This window comes from Balaenoptera ricei, chromosome 5, assembly GCF_028023285.1.
Source record: "Balaenoptera ricei isolate mBalRic1 chromosome 5, mBalRic1.hap2, whole genome shotgun sequence".
Classification (NCBI taxonomy): domain Eukaryota; kingdom Metazoa; phylum Chordata; class Mammalia; order Artiodactyla; family Balaenopteridae; genus Balaenoptera; species Balaenoptera ricei.
In genome coordinates this window covers 42,444,123-42,456,723 of record NC_082643.1, presented here as the reverse complement: position 1 = coordinate 42,456,723, position 12,601 = coordinate 42,444,123, and the positions used below count along the sequence as shown (strand labels likewise).

General features: G+C 39.9%; 1 protein-coding gene across 9 annotated transcripts in view; it reads right to left on the bottom strand.

Annotated features, from left to right (window-relative positions):
• The window catches only part of WDFY3 (WD repeat and FYVE domain containing 3), a 273,474-nt gene extending 261,350 nt beyond the window's left edge, over nt 1-12,124 (bottom strand). For all 9 annotated transcript variants that reach the window (XM_059922695.1, XM_059922700.1, XM_059922696.1 and 6 more), the window contains exon 1: nt 11,653-12,124. The gene's annotated coding sequence lies outside the window, so the exon portion shown is untranslated. The remainder of the gene's footprint in view (nt 1-11,652) is intronic.
• Between the last annotated feature and the right edge of the window lie 477 nt (nt 12,125-12,601).

Here is a 12,601-nt window from a genome sequence, read left to right as displayed (position 1 = left end):
TCTTCTTTATGAAACATGATTAAATTTCTAATTCCATCTATTGCCAAAAAATGGGATTCCCATCATTTTCTCCAAAGTCTAGCTTTGTTATTAATAGTATATCCTCATTAAAGGTGTTTCCCCTCCTGGCTTTCTCTACCTTGATTCCTAACTAAAGATCAAGTTACAAATGGGATCATCATGGACCTAACAAAAAACTGCAAAATAGCCCAAGATTCAAGGGAAAAGGTGTGTGTATTTACCTCAGGCCCCTTACAAGCCAAGAGGGCTGCAGTAAGAACAAGTACAATGGATAATAAGGAACTCCAAATACTGTGGCTAGAAAGGAAAGCCAATAAAACCTCAAAGCAGATGTCGTTACCACCTTATTTAATAATTATCTGTTCATAAACTAAACTAGTTTACTAGCTCTTTGAATGGAGAAATAGTATCTTATCATCTTATTATTTTCAGAATCCAAAGTAGACAGTTAATATTCTCTTGTTGAATGAAAAAAATCAAACAAAAAAAAAATCAAGGATTCAGATGGCTAGTAAAACAGTGTCAAATGTACTCATCTTACAGTGTAATAAAGCCACTGTGGAATGACAACTGCCAGGCAGGACCTTACTCGAAGAAAACCAAGTATAATATGAGTCTTAAGTCCCATTTCCCCCAAAACACTCCCTACTAGTCGATAAACACAAGGCAAAATGCAGCTCACATGATGGATTAATTTCATTTGCTCTTAACTTTTCACCAGGTAATTATTTCCCTCTATTCTAACTTAATATTACTGTAACACTTTCCTCAAACACTATGTTTAATATTTATCTTTTAAAAATTCACCTTACTACTTGTTTACATTGGTAGGACTTCTCTATTTCAGTCATCTGGCCAATTTATCTTCTAAATTGCTGTTCATAGACATTTTCTAGTGATTTGAAGTCCCAAGAGGAAAATAATAACAAAATTTAGTTTTAACTGTAACTCCAATAAGCTATAGCATTCTTTACTAGTCACTCTGCCATCTTTAAACTTTTTTTTAAATAAAAACAGGACTTTCTTATTGATCTCTTAATGATAATAGATGACAAAATGCAAAAGTCTTAACTCAAAACCTGTGCATAGTACTTACCTCTGCTACTTAGAAAAATGAGATAAAAAAATTTTTAATACAAATCAGTGTCACCACTATGTTAATCATGTAAGAGCATTTCTAAACTTTAACAAAACACAAGAAAGCACTCCCAGGTGTGATTACTATCTATAATGTATGCTTGCTTAATGTTAAATAACAAGACCAAAGTAACAATTAGGTCCTGGAATGCAACCAGTCTTCTTCCATTAAAATAGCACTTGCTGAGCAGAACTTCACTGGACTGGTATGATGCTTTGTTGGATGACATTAGGATGTGCAAAGCAACTATTAAATTCTGCACTAAAGTGGGTGTCAACAAGCTGAGTAGCAAGAAGAAAGGCTAGAATATGGGGATCCTTTTAAAGATCTCTTAATGCTGGCAAACAACAGTCAAAAAATGGCTCATTTCTGATGAATGCATTAGGCTGAGAAAAATCAGAGTTCATGAAAATCCATAAAGAGAAAAAAGAATAAGCTTTCTAAGAAAGACACAATACCCCTAGCTATGAATAGAGATCACTAGTATTATCATCTCAGAAAGGCTATTCAGCACATTTTCCCCCTGCCCTCTCCCAACTACACAAGTGCATGTTGGTGCTACAGTGGTCTTAATGCCTTTTCAGCAGCTGCCATGTCGTGTCAGGATTCCCCATACCCTCCTTAAAGTATAAACACCTATGCCAACGCATGTGGTGGTTATGTAACCTAACTCAAGCTGGGAATCACTGAACTTATTTACTCTGGTGACTCAGATTTAAATCTAGGTCTCTGTGGAAGAGGAGGCAGAGAACACAAATGCATGTTATGACACCATTTTTCATTAATATTTATTGTATAACTGAAGCAAACTCAACATTTTCTGCTCTTTTATAAGTTTGACGAAGAAACAAGCTTTCGGAAATGCTCCAGGTTTGACTAGATACAGGTCAGCATCTGCTAGACTGAATGACCCTGGGCAGAACAAGTCCCTTTTACAGGGAACTCTTTATTTTCTCTCTCTCTCCTTGTTCCCCCCAATGGTGTTTCCACTCACCCACACTGTCCTTTCCCTTCCTTCTCCAGCCTTTGCTCTAAGCCCGCCACCAATAGCTACCTCTTAGCAATTTTGAAGTTCACAATGTCAAGATAATTTTTTCAATGCTACTTCACTCCGAGATAATAAAAATACTTTAAACACTGGTCAGACTTCAGAAATAATAAAACAGCAACAAATCAGTTTTCATCTTGACCAAAGAGGTAACTCATCTAATTTATTTCTGGACTTAGCAAATGAAATGAAATACATAAAGCACATCTGTCATCAGTCCAACAGATCAAGTTATCTTTAAAAAGAATACATGCTAGGGAAGTCATATTTAGTACAATTTTCATGGTGACCTAGTTGTAAAATGCTTCAGGAGCAAAACTAAGGTTTTCATGTTAAAAATATGTTTTCTTCTAAATGTTTTACTTTATCCGTATTCCTTTTCCTCATTACTTAAATAATAAATTCAGACTAATTTTTTCCCAAGAGACCTCATCTGATTCATTGATGGTGAAATCGATTGATTTTATAATTTTCTGTAATTCTGATATAAGTAAATCTCACAGTTTTCACCAAGGAATTTCTACGAATCCACCTGATATTCAGATCAAACCTCATCTTAGGGTTACCCTAAGCATTTCAACTAAAAGTAATCTTTCTGCTCTCTAAGTATCCATAGAACTTCTGTACCCCTCAGACAGACTAATCACATACTGTTCAATTATTTATGCATCCATCTTATCTCCATTATATTATAAAGTTATTGAGAGCAGAACTATCCATGTCTTAAACATCAATGTATCTACCAGAGTACTCAGGACAGCACACAATAAAACATTTAATAAATAATTAGGAAAAAGTATAGAATTATTAATTTACATTATAGCATCATTTGAGAATCCACTTACAGTGTATTATCATTTTGGGAAATAAGAAGTAGGTTCCCAGAGCAAATTGAATCCCTTATATTTGGTCTAATTTAGTCACTAGGTGTTAAACAAATAAATCAGATTAAATAAAATTATTAGGCAATCAATCGACAATGATATTTCTAAAAATACTGAGTTTATTTTTATTTCATACTTGTTTACTTAACTGTGGAATTTATCATCTAAATCACTGTGTTTTAATGAGCAGTGTGCCACAGGAAAAGAACTTGGGCTTTAGAGTCAGAGAAACCCAGGCTTTAATCAAGAAGATCTGATTATGAATTTACTGAGGGATTTCTAGGACAAAGAGAATAAGGAAACATAAAAAAAATATATTATCATTCTTTCACTTGATAATGAAGTCTTAGAATTCCTAGGAGTGACAGTAAACATTTATTTTCTTAAGACTTACATAATTTTCTGACAACATCCTTATTACCTAACTACATTCATTCACTCAGTGCTTACTGAAGGCCAATTACATGTCTATGTGTATTTAGAGAGAGAATAAAATTTGCTGAAATATATTATACAATATATGGTAATGTTCTACAGCAGTTTATACAACTATACTAAAAACACCCCTTCTATTTCTGAAATCTCCTCTCTATTCAACAAAATGATAGCAGGTACTTAATAAATACCATCCCTTGACTAACTGTCCAATATTTCTTTCTTTATATTGTTACTTGTTAAGAATGAAAGTTCCCAATAAGCAAATATAGTAGTGATTAAATAAAAGAGCACAGCAAAAAGAATGCCATGTGATTGAATTTTACCTGACTAGATCGGGGCTGTGAATGACCTACTTGGTAGAAAATAATCAGCCATTTGCCTAGTTACCTGTTGCCCTTTTCACAGAAAATTAAGGGAAGAAACAGACCCTTGGTCTGCTGGCCCATGGAAACAAAGTATAGAATCTAACCTCTTCACTCTCTGGGGAGAACAAAAATATAAACATTCTTGTATTTGTCAACATTTTTCAAGGCTAGCAAGATCACTGTGCTTTTAGTAATAAAGTATAAATCAGTATTGTACTATAGTCATGTAAGATATTACCACTGGTCAAGAGTGATAGGTGAAGGGTACATGGGACTACTATTTTCGCTACTTCCTGTGAGTTTATAATTTCTTCAAAATTTAAAAAATATATCAGTAAGGTAATGCAGTTTGAACAAATGTTAGGGAAATTAAAACTAGTAAGCTGCTTTTCTAAACTCAAACACTCAAAATGTACTAAGAAATCTGGATATTTTGAGAAGACACTCGTGGGGTTCTTTTCAAAGTGTTGAGTCCTATATATTTACAATAATTAATCACCTCCTAAGTTATATAATTTATAAAGCAAAATTTTACTTACATGCTTTTTTTTAGTGGATGCTTTACTTAGAGCAAGGCAATAAACCTAAAAGATTCTGTGCTGATAAACTAGTTGTCGCCCCTGAAGAAAAAATAGCAAACACAAAATAATTTTGGTATGACTTTCTAATATCAGATAATGACTGTGTATCAGATTCCTACTTTTCTTAGGCTAATATTAAATTAATTGGTCTCCCTGAAGTCCATACTGGCTCGAGAACAGAGGGACACAACTAGGAAGAAACATTATACAGGAAGAGGAAGCTAGGCCTGGCAGATTCATCAAGTGTTGAAGATATACCTATCAAAGGTATGTCAAAGATCAAGCTGTAACATGACACCTCTCACAACATAGGTACCAGTGGCTTAAGAAACAAGGAAAGCTAAAAGAAGTAGTGTCAGAACTCAATGATCACTATTATGTAAGGGACCTGGAGTAGAAAGGACTGCCAACAGATGAAGAACCAGAGGGCAAACAGGACAGGTGACCCACCCAAAGTAACACAGCTTTCAAGGGGCAAAGGCAGAACAAGAATTCAAATCTCTTAATTTGGGGGCCTCTGAAGTACCATTATAAATAGGCACTTATCTTTTATAAGTAGTAATAACAAATACTTTAAAGGGATTAGGCCACACACAAAAGAATCAAACAACCGTAATTAGCTTATTTATTTATTTTTTTTAAATCCTCATTCAGTAGTCTTTTAAACTCCAAAATCAGTACAGCAGTGCTTTAAATCCATTGTGGCTTCACATGTATCTAGTTGATTTAAAGTTACTCATCTAAGCTTGCAATCTCACCAAAATGCGTAACTAAAGTACCGCCTAAGTCTCTTCTCTTTACTGAGTAGGGATTCAGTTCTCTTAAGACTTAAAAGTATCTGTTATTGAGTTGGCATAATGATAAAAAGGGTTGCCACAGTACATGTCAAAGTCTCAAGTTTGCGCGGGTACTACAGCACCTGATCACAAAACAATGATATATTAAACTTAAAATAACTAATTGCATCAACACTGTGCCAAGCCACATACTAATATACTATACACAAATCGAAGCAGGTGACAAAAATTTAAAAACAAACTTTATGGAAGAAAACTTAAATCTAAGTTGTTAATAATTTTCCTTGACTTAAGGAAACCAATGTGCAAATTTAATACTAAGACTGTTCTACTAGAGAAGTAAAACCAAGGCCCTACTCACACATAACCATTAAAACAGCAAAAAAAAAAAAAAACACCCAAACCCAAAACAACCTTTCCACACTTAGTGAAAGCACAGTGTAGTTGGTCAAAATACAAATAGTATCTACATTAAGCAGGCTAAGATATACAAAGTATTTCATATACAAAAGAACTACAAGGCATATCACTGCTAGACTTGTCACAATGGATTACAACACTATGAAGATCAATAATCCAATATTTATGATCTGTCACACACAAAACAATCTATTGTACACAATAATTTTTTGGCTAAACAAAAATGGAGGGAAAATGACTCATATCACTAAAAAACATTACTTTAAATATTCTTCCTCAAGTCTTACAGCTTCTGCAGATGCAATACTTAGCACCTCCCAATGTCCTTCTCCTGCAGGTTCAAAGACATGCAGGTACTGGGGAATCAGACAGAACGAGGAAGCCTGAGATGTAAGGATGGAGGGATTCGCAGTTACTGTTAACAATTCTAGGCTTAAGATGATAACCTAGATGTTCCAGTGTTGAGGGTATCTGTGCTGGAGCCTGACATTTCTACAGTCTCAGTGGTGAGCACAAAACCCCAAAGCTCTGCATCCGTACAGTCGAATAAATACAGCAGCTACGACTGCCTGTTCAACCAAATGAAACACTACAAAATATCGACTTTATTGCTATACTAGACTTTTCTCACTCTGCAGGGCTTCTGCTTCAGTTGTTTACAGAAGTGATATTCTAGACCTTGTGTCTTGTTTATTAAATAATCAGTGTCTTGTTTATTAAAGATTCAGGGGCCCAGTTATAAAGTAACCTCAAAAATTCCCATTAAAGAAAGGAAAACAGAAGTGTGAATGAACAAAAACATTGTGCAATGAACCCTATTTAGCTTGGAGAGAAATTATCTACATTTCTTTATTATTACATTTGTTTAGCATGAATGAATGAGTGAATTTCCTAAGTATTTGGCATTTCTTGAGCATGCAGTTAGAAGAAGGAAGGCCATAGGGAAACACGTTAAGGGATTTGCCCATGGTAAATGTTTAAGGGAAGCAGAGGAGAGGCTGGCACATGGATGTCCATTCAGTCATTCACCAAGTATTTACTGAGCACCTATTATGCACAGCTCATTGCCCCAGCACTAAATGTACAGCGGTCAGCAAAACAGACAGAATCCACGTCTACATGAGCAATACTCTTGGGTTATCTCTTACCCAGTTTTTAACGATTAACACCATTTTCAGCAATTCCATAATTCCACAAGCATTCATCCAATGAAACAGGAATTCAGAGGTTTAAAAGAAAAATCTATGACCTCCATCTAGGGGGAGGAGACAGATAAATAAAGCAGCTATTAAGTAGAGGTATGACAAAATGTGCTAAGGGAACACACAGGGGAGGGACAACCAAGCACTACTCCTGGTAAAAGGACCAGCTTCCAGGCAGGAGAGGGTGGCACACTTCAGAAACTTCAAGCAGGAAACAGAACACTTCTCTGTCCATGCAGAGGACATGCTCTAGGCTTAAACTGAGATCAGAAGTCCTTACACTGCCTACAGGGTCCGTGGGCCTCCACTACCCTGACCTCAGCTCTCACCTCCCTCCAGCCAACCTCCTACTGTTCTCTAAACATTTCAACACCCTCCTGCTTCAGGGCCTCAGCACCTGCTTTTCTCCCAGATCTAAAACTCTCTCACTCCCTTAAATGTGTCAAACCTCTGCTCAAAAGTCACCTTAACAGAGGGGAACACACATTGTAATATTAACTGAAAATTGGCTTTCTAAATATTGAAAAGTAATGCTGCAATTATTCATGGATTAATGATCCTTACAAGATCTGGGATGACTTCAAAGACTACTTGACTGAATTATTTCAGTCTATTGTTTTCCCTCTAAGTCCAAGTAAAAATCGAAGAAATGCTTCATCATTTGAGAATTTTTTAATTCTAAATTTTTCTTAAAGAAACAAAACTTTACCTAGCTTTTTCTAAAACCACATTAAAAAATGTTAAGAGCTAAGTATCAGAATTCTCTAATGATGCTTTCTTTTATAAAAGCAATTTTAATAAATGAAAGCCAACTGTACAATAAGAAACTCAAAGAAACATCCTTTAAGTGCTACTGCCTTCATATTGAGATCATGACCGATCACCAAGCCAAAAAAAAAAAATTATTTAGCAATGTCTGTCATAAACTTCCTACGCTGGTTCAAATACTACTGAAAGTAAGAATTAAGAAGTCAAAAACATTAAAGGAGACCACTAGATATAACAAACAGCTAAAATTCTAATAACTGACAATACTAAGTGTCAACAAGGGTGCAGAGCAACTGAAATTTTCTTACATTGCTTCAGATAAGAATGCAAAACAGTAGTCATTTTGGAAAACAGTTTGGCAGTTCAAATAGTTACCAATATTGATAAATATACACTTTTCATAGGACCCAGTAATCCCACTCCTAGGTACAACTCAAGAAAACTGAAAACATCTGTCGTACACACAGACCTGTACATAATTGTTTACAGCAGCTTTATTTATAATTGTCCAAAATGGAGAACAACTCAAATGTCCAACTCATGAACGGATGAACAAATCGTGGTACCTCAATATAATGGAATGCTACTCAACAATACAAAGGAACAAATTTAGTGGCGTGCTAGGGCTGACTGGTACGGCTTACGAAAGCCCACTGTTAATTTTCAGGAGTTTTGCAAGCTGATTTAGGTAGCTTAACAGGGGCCACGTTGAGAGTATATACACTGCAATAATTAGCAGATGCTACCAATCAGGGATTTTTTTTTTTTTTTTTTGGAGAGCAGGCCGTTACAATGTTTATCAGCATACCATTTAACAAACTACTGATACATGCAACAACTTAATGAATATCAAAAGTATTATGATAAATATATGGAATCTAAAAGAAAAAATGGTTCTGAAGAACCTAGGGGGCGGACAGGAACAAAGACACAGACGTGGAGAGTGGACGTGAGGACACGGGGAGGGGGAGGGGTGGACTGGGAGGAGGTGAGAGAGTGGCATGGACGTATATACACTACCACATGTAGAATGGATGGCTGGTGGGAAGCAGCTGCATCGCACAGGGATATCGGCTCGGTGCTTTGTGATCACCTAGAGGGGTGGGATAGGGAGGGTGAGAGGGAGACGCATGAGGGACGGGATATGGGGATATGTGTATACCTACGGCTGATTCACTTTGTTATACAGCAGAAGCTAACACACCATTGTAGAGCAATTATACTCCAATAAAGATGTTGAAAAAAAAAAGGATTACGATAAATGAAAGAAGACACCAAAGAATACATACTGTACGATTTATGTGATATTCTAGAAAGACAACAGGGACATTAATTTGATTAACAGTTGCCAAGGCCTGGAGGTAGAGGGAACGGATTCGCCACAGAGGGGCATGAGAGAACTTTTTGGAATGATAGAAATGTTTCATATGTTGATTGTGGTGGTGATCAGCCAATTGTATACATCTGCCAAAACTTTTACCACATGTAAATTACACCCAATAAACCTGACTACAAAAAAATTATAGAAGTCATTTATCTCTTAATTCTTTTATGGATGACAAAGGCATCACACATACAAAGAGAGAACTGGAACTCAGTGGAAATAGACAACGCACATAAATAGAAAAAGATTAAAAATGTAAAAAAAAAAAAAAAGTGAACTTGTAATCACAGGAAGTAAAAAAACAGGGTTGGGATAATCCTGCCAAGAATAATGTAAAAATGGCCCTACTTTGCCATTCCAGACTAGTATCATTACGAGAGGTTAGTATTACTAAGGTCTCTTACTACTCAGAGTCAGTGGCTCAAAAATCCCATGATATTTTGTGTTATGACAATGTCAGATCCACTTTTCAACTGTAACAAAACATCAATTACTAATATTAACATCAAGCAAATGCTGTCATTGACTTAGAGCCAACTGTAGCCTTGTCGTGCTGGCTCTGGCTTTACACAGTCTGGGCTCAAATGTTGGCCCGCCAGTGGCTGTGACTTTGAACAAGCTTCTCTCGATATCTATTTCCCCATCTGTAAAATGGGATTAACATTTTCCTGAGGTTTCAATAAGAATGCATGAAATATGACTTCTATGTGCTAAACTATCAATAACAATCATTTCTTATGCATAATTGGAAGTGAAAGATATAAATTATCAAATCTAATCCTAAGAATTTTAATTTTCCTAATATAGCAGATTTATTCTTTAATTATATATCCAGTGGTTCATAATTCTTTGCGTAGCCAGATCTTTTTGAGAATGTGTTGACTCCATGGACCCTTTACCCAGAAAAAATGCAAATATATGCTACATTCATATGATTCCCAAGGATTCTAGGACCCTCTGAAGCTCATGCATGAAATTAAAAATGTCTGATGTAAACTCTTAAAATTACCAAGTTGAGCAGTGGATTTTAAGAATCGTCAAAGTAGAGAATGCAACTAATATTGAAACAGCACACTGTCATCTACTTTTTTAAAAAAAACTTTTCTTTTGCAAGTAAGACCGGAACATGTTTCTAATTCATATCTCCTTTCTGCAGAAATTTTAAATTAGAAGCATAACATTTTTTACATGAATCAATTTCAACTCAGAAAAAGACACTAGTAGTCGAAACCTATATTTCTACCAGCCAGAGAATGAATGGTTCATAGTGTAACATGCACCACTGATGCTCAAATATCATAGGAAGGGTTCCCAAGTCAGTCTAATGCAATATATATTTTTAAATATCAAAAAAACCTGATTCCTATGCTTAGCGTCCCATGTTAAAGTTTTATTTTTCTTTTCAAGCGAGATTTATATTTTCCTAGATGTACGCACTACTAGCACATCTATTTATTTTTTTAATCAAACATATTTTTGCTTCTGTTTTATGTTGTTTATTTGTTACCCCGTCTGATGGTGGAAGCTGTTCCAAACCTGCTATCAAATAATTCCAACCTGGAAATATGCTGCTATCTCAAAGCAAAAGGTTTTGTTTTCCTTTAATTGTTTCGTTTTCATACTACAATAACCACTTGGCACTGACCAACTCATGCCCATCACTGAACAAAAAATAGTTTTTCGCATGCAGTAGCACCATTTTCCCACAGGAAACAACGATTTTTAAGGCACTGGAAGTCGAGGCAAGGGTTCACATACATAGTAAACATCCTTTCAATCGGTTTTATCTGATTATTTCAGTGAAAGGAAAACCTAATACCGTAGATCTCGGAATTCAATGGTAAAAATCAATGAAACGCTGCACCTGAGGATCACACACTGGCCAGGTCCGCCAAATGGCTTTTGGTCGGAAAGGTCACATCTGCTGTTTAAATCCCACGGTAACCGTGAATGTTCGCGATGCCACCACATCCCCCGTACAAGAGAATAAAAGGGCAAACACACTCCGCGAGAGCATCTCTGGTTGCTTCCACAAACGAAGGTTTCCAGCACAGGGCGTGGGGGGGGAGGGGGAGGAAGAGCAGGGCTCGGGAATAAGCCAGGAGAGGCCCGCAGTCTGCGGAGACAGCGCCCGAGGGATGGAGGCCTCGCTCGACGGCGCCCGGGGGCGGGGGGCTCCGGAAGCCGAGACCCCGCGGGGTCTGGCTGAGGGACCCGGACCGGACCCCGATTCCTGTATCGCCAGGTTACGCCCCCACTGCTTACAGGAGGTAACGTCCAGCCCCCTCCTCCCACATCCCCCGAACCACCCCAGCATCGCTCCCCACCGACCGCAGCCCTTGACCCCGACCCCGACCCGTCCGCTACGGCGCCCTCTCCAGGCCGCGGTGGAGGGCACAGGCCAGGCCGCCAGCCCTGGAGGCGGCGGCGGTGGCTCTGGGGCAGCGCGGTCCCGGGGGAGGACGGCAGCTGGGCCGCGGCCTGTCCCCAGGGGCAGCGGGCGCAGGGCCGCGAGTGGGCAGCGCCTCCGCCCCTTACGAACAAAGCGGCCGCGGCGCGCCGGGCGCAGGGCTGGGGGTGGGAGGCGGCGGGCAGGGGGCACTCACCGGAGGGCGGGTGGGCGCGGGCTGGCCTGACCCGGAGCGGGACCGCGGCGGGCCGGGCTCCGCGCCGGGGGCGCGCTGGCGACGGGGAGGGGGCGGCGGGCGCGGCGTCCACGGTGGGGCCCGGGAGCCCCGCTGAGGGGGACGGGGTTTCGGGCCGGGATCGATGCTGCGGCCGGGGGGTGCGGGAGCCGGTCGGCCGAGGCGTGCAGCGGCGCTAGGCGGCCGGGGTAGCGACGCCGCCGCCTCTCCCTTCTCCTGCCCCGCTCCCTGCTCCCCCGCGTCCTCCTCCTCGCTGGGTCCCCGCCGCCGCCGCCGCCTCAGCCTGGGCGCTTCTCGGGCTTCTCTTCTCCATCAAGGCCGGGCCGCCCCGCAGGGACCATCCCGGAAAGTGAGGGGCTGTTGCCGTCTCCCGCAGCTGTTGGTGGCCATCTTTAATCCTCCCCCTCCTCCTCCTCCTGCTTTCTCCACCTCCCGCTGGCTGCCTGACTGACTGACTCTGGATCCTCCTCTTTCCCTTCCTGCTCCTCCTACTGAGCCGGCCGCAGAAATTGCAACCGCTCTTCCTCTTAACCCTCTTGCTTTTCCTTCCTCTTTCCTTACTTCCTTCCCTTCCTTCTGCTTCCCGCTTTTACCCTTCTCTTACTAGCTGGCTTCGCCCCCTCTTGCAGGCAGCGGGCTCCGATTCTCTTAGCCTGAGTTTGGCCCCCCTTTTCACTCTTGTCCCTCTCTCCCTTCCCTTCCAAGAGGCACACAGCCCAGCTTCCTTCCTTTCCCCCGTCCTGCTCTCAGCTGCTCCCGTTTCCCTCTCCCGTGGTTCTCACCCTCCTCGGTCCCAATTAGTCAAAAGACTCAGCTAAGAAAGGACAGCTGGGTTCTGCTCTCCTTAACCCTACACCCGTTTGCTGGATGCCGTCAGGCAGCGACGGAAGAACGGGAGGCTGCGTTGATT